We start from the raw sequence: 5,088 nt of genomic DNA, 5'->3' as shown, positions 1-5,088 counted from the left end.
TGTATTAAGAAATGTTAAAAGATGGACTAATGAAACAGATCGGGATTTACAAGCCTGTTTCTCTCTCGCTGATTGAACTGTTTTTGAAGCTGCTGCCGCCGATCTGGATGAGCTCACAGAGACTGTAACATTTTATATCAGTTTCTGTGAGGATATGTGCATTCCTACCAGGACTCATTTGATCTACAACAATGACAAACCATGGTTCACTGCAAAACTCAGACAGCTCCGTCAGGCCAAAGAAGATGCTTACAGAAAAGGGGATAAAGTCCTGTATAAACAGGCCAAATACACACTGGAAAAGGAGATCAGAGTGGCAAAGAGGAATTATTCTGGCAAGCTAAGGAACACATTCTCTTCCAGTGATTCTGCTTCAGTGTGGAAAATTATGAAAGATATCACCAGTTACAAGACACCATCCCCCAGCACTTTGGAGAATCAACAACTAGCAGATGACCTTAATAAGTTATATTGCATATTTGAAAAAACAGCCCACACATTTACATTTAGTCATTTGGCAGACGTTTTTATCCAAAGCGTCTTACAATTGGGGAATACAAGAAGCGATTCATCTTGAAGAGGCAATCAGACAGAGGAAGTGCTCGTAACACCAAGTCTCAGTCATTGTTCAAATAAGTAAAAGCTAGCAAGGGAAGGAGAGAAAGATAGAGGGAAAGATTAAGTTTTTTTTTTTTGAGTTTAGGATGAAGTGAAGTAGTGCCGAAAGAGATGAGCTTTCAGTTGTTGCTTGAAGATTGACAGGGATCCAGCATTCCTGGGAAGATTATTCCACCAGCCAGGAATGGTGAACGAGAATGTTCTGGAGAGTGATTTTGAGCCTCTCTGTGATGGTACCACAAGGCGTCGCTCACTAGCAGATCTCAGACTTCTGGAGGGGATGTAGATCCGTAATAGTGAGTGGAAGTAGGAGGGTGCTGAGCCTGTGGTTGTTCTGCATGCAAGCATCAGTGTCTTGAACTTGATGCGAGTTGTCACTGGTAGCCAGTGCAAGGAGATGAAGAGAGGTGTAACATGGGCTCTTTTGGGCTTGTTGAAGACCAGAATCATTCTGAATCATTTGTAGAGGTTTGATTGTGTTTGATGGCAGTCCAGCCAGAAGAGCATTGCAGTAGTCCAGCCTGGAAACGACAAGGGCCTGGACAAGAAGTTGTGCAGCATGCTCTGTCAGAAAGGGCCTGATCTTTCTGATGTTGTGTAGTGCAAACCTGCAGGATCGAGCAGTCTTTGCAATGTGCTCTTTGAAGGTCAGCTGGTCATCAAAGATTACACCAAGATTTCTGACCGAAGTTGATCGGGCAATCATTGATGAGCCTAACTGAATCGTGAAGTCATGCTGTAGAGTCGGAGTGGCAGGGAAGACAAGAAGCTCCGTCTTTGCCAGGTTGAGTAGTAGGTGATGTTCTTTCATCCATGCTGAGATGTCCGCCAGGCAGCCTGAGATCCGTGCAGCTACCGTTGGGTCATCTGGTTGAAAAGAGAGATAGAGCTGTGTGTCATCGGCGTAGCAGTGATAGGAGAAGCCATGTGCATGTATGATGGGACCCAGTGATGTAGTGTATGTGGAGAAGAGGAGGGGTCCAAGAACCGATCCCTGAGGAACTCCAGTGGCCAGTTGATGTGGTTTGGATACCTCCCCTCCCCAGGCCACCCTGAAAGACCTACCGGTGAGGTAGGATTCAAACCAGCGAAGTGGAATCCCAGTGATGAGAGGGTAGACAGGAAGATCTGATGATTGACACACCCACCCTGAACACCTCTCCACACATCCATTCACCCCTCCAGAAACCCCCTCTCTCCCACACCTACAATTCAGTTAAGTGAAGTTAAAGTGTGCCAGGTCTTTAGAAAGAACAAAAGAAGGAAAGCACCAGGCCCAGACGGTGTGTCACCAGCCTGCCTAAAAATATTTCCTGCAAGCTGGCCCCCATCTTCACACAGATCTTCATCAGATCACTGGAGCGGTGCGAAGTCCCCTCATGCTTCAAACGCTCCACCATCATCCCCGTCCCAAAGAAACCCAAAATTACTGGACTTAATGACTACAGACCTGCGGCTCTAACGTCTGTGGCCATGAAACCATTTGAAAGACTGGTTTTGGATTATCTGAAGGACATCACTGAACCCTTACTGGACCCCCTGCAGTTTGCCTACAGAGCAAACAGGTCTGTTGATGATGCAGTCAACATGGGACTGCACTTCACCCTGCAGCATCTGGACAAACCAGGGACTTATGTGAGGATCCTGTTTGTAGACTTCAGCGCCGCTTTTAACACCATCATCCCGAACACCCTTCAGAATAAACTGACACAGCTCTCCGTCCCCACCTCTGACTGTCAGTGGATCAACAGCTTCCTGACAGACAGGCAGCAGTTAGTAAAGCTTGGTAAATTCACATCCAACACCCATACCATCAGCACTGGAGCTCCTCAGGGCTTTGTTCTCTCCCCACTGCTCTTCTCCCTCTACACCAATGACTGCACATCTAAACACCCCTCTGTCAAGCTCCTAAAGTTTACAGATGACACCACACTGATCGGCCTCATCCAGGACGGTGACGAGTCTGCTTACAGACAGGAGGTTAAGGAGCTGGCTGTATGGTGCAGTCTTAACAACCTGGAGCTTAACATGCTCAAAACTGTCGAGATGATTGTGGACTTCAGGAGAAACCCCCCTGCTCTCCCCCCACTCACCATCATGAACAGCACTGTGACTGCAGTGGAGTCATTCAGATTCCTGGGCACCACAATTTCTCAGGACCTGAAGTGGGACAATCACATTGACTCTATTGTCAAAAAGGCCCAGCAGAGGTTGTACTTCCTTCGCCAGCTGAGGAAGTTCAACCTGCCACAGGAGCTGCTGAAACAGTTCTACTCTGCCATCATTTAATCCGTCCTCTGCACTTCAATAACTGTCTGGTTCAGCTCAGCTGCCAAATCTGACCTCAGAAGACTACAGAGGGTAGTCCGGACTGCTGAGCGAATCATTGGTACAACCCTTCCCACTCTCCAAGAACTGTACTTATCCAGAGTGAGCAAAAGGGCTGGTAAAATCACTCTGGATCCCTCACATCCAGCACAATCCCTCTTTGAAATGTTATCGTCTGGTCGACGCTACAGAGCTCTGAGCACCAGAACGACCAGACACAGAAACAGTTTCTTCCCTCAGGCAATCCATCTCATGAACACTTGACAATAAACGCGGAACACACAACTATTATACATTATTTATCCACCACACTTATTTTTATTTTTTATTTCTTCTCATTTCAAATTTGCACATATCAGACCTGTACATACATAATTGTCTGTATTATATATTGTGTTTTTGCTGTTTTGTACATTGCCTATTTGGATATTTGTATCTTTTTTATCTATTCTATTTTTATCTATCTATTTGATCTTTATTATCGGTGTGCTGTCCTGTTGCTGTCTTTCTATTGCATGTCCTGTTGCTGTCTTTCTACTGCACTGTGGAGCTTCTGTCACTATAACAAATTCCTCGTATGTGTAAACACACTTGGTCAATAAAGCTCATTCTGATTCTGATTCTTAAGAGCAGAAATACGTCACATCCACTAACGACGCATCCGCCAAGTTGGTCCGGGCAAGACTGCCTTAAAACTAATGGAGGTAAACGGAATTAAAATGGAATTAAAAATAACTTTTTAGTTATTTAGTTATGCTTGGAAAATTATTAATTTTTGTTAAAAATTGTGACAGCTCACACGCTTGTTCATTTGGCTAATTTCTTTCTGGTAACAATTCTAATATTAATTTAGTATAACTGTGATAAATACATGTAAAATAATCTAATGTACATGAAATGAAATAAAAAAAATTATTTGTGGAAATTGCTTTCTGTGTCTTCAACCCCAACATTTTAGCTTTTCTTGTGCTTCAGGTCAGAACACATCATTCCCTTTGAAATACTGGATACAAATACATCTTTAAGTACTAATAATTGACCATCATTGATAAAATGGAATAAAATCAGTAAATACAAATCATACAAATCAAACATTGACACACTGGTAGTCTGCTTTCTATATTTCATAGCACTCTATGGATACAGATATAAACTCCACAACAAACAATAAGAAATATAACTGATAATCCTTTATGGATCCACTAAAAGTTACAGTGGTAAAATATTATGCACTGATAATAAATATAGTAATTTAGTAAACACTGTAAAAAAAATTGTTTCAACAAAGTGCTGCCTTAAAATGTTAAGTTTAGTGAACTTAAATTGTGAAGTTGTCTTAACTAAGAATAACGTTGACGAGACTATACTGCCCTACAAAAGCAAAATACCTTAACTCGCTAGACTGTGAAACTGAGAAAAAGGACTTTAAAGTTTTTTAATTGTCCAACCAAATTAATTAAAGGTAGGACACTGGAAATTTGGCAATTAGATGTTTTAGTAATGAAAATTATCTACATTTAAAAAATTGTGAGCTCAAATTTGATTTTTACCCCTATTTTGAAGTTAATGTACTCTGCCTTTGCATTATCTGCAAAAAGTTAGAAGTCACACCAAGGCAAAAGGCAGTAACTCCCACATTAACAATATTTGATTGCTGATCACCATTTACAAATTGTTATAGTAACACCTGTATAAAATCTACTGATCATGGGCCATCTCAAATTGGCTATTGCATATAGCAATGTGACTATTATTATTATAATTTTTCACAGTAACAAGCAGACTAAAAGTTAAACATGTGAGTGGATACTGTTTTGCAATCAATTTATTTGCTATGCTCAGTAAGGTAAAATAATTCTAGACATAGCATAATTGCTTATATTGACTTCAATGAAATAGCCTAACCTAAAAGAACGACTTGTGGATTTATGTGAATGCCAGCAAGCAGGCATGCTCAGAAATGTGTGTGGATTAAACATCTCCGACGACGTTCAGTGCTATGGATTGATTTTATCGGGTTACAAGAAAAGGTAGGATATGGATTAAATTGCGAACTGTTAGGCTACTGATTTTATGATGGATCATGCTACATGCTACGGCATTCAAGTACACACACATCCAACTAGAAGTGACAGCCTGGTG

The sequence above is a fragment of the Barbus barbus genome, assembly GCF_936440315.1.
Source record: "Barbus barbus genome assembly, chromosome: 12".
Lineage (NCBI taxonomy): Eukaryota > Metazoa > Chordata > Actinopteri > Cypriniformes > Cyprinidae > Barbus > Barbus barbus.
Note: the sequence above shows the minus strand (reverse complement) of the source record.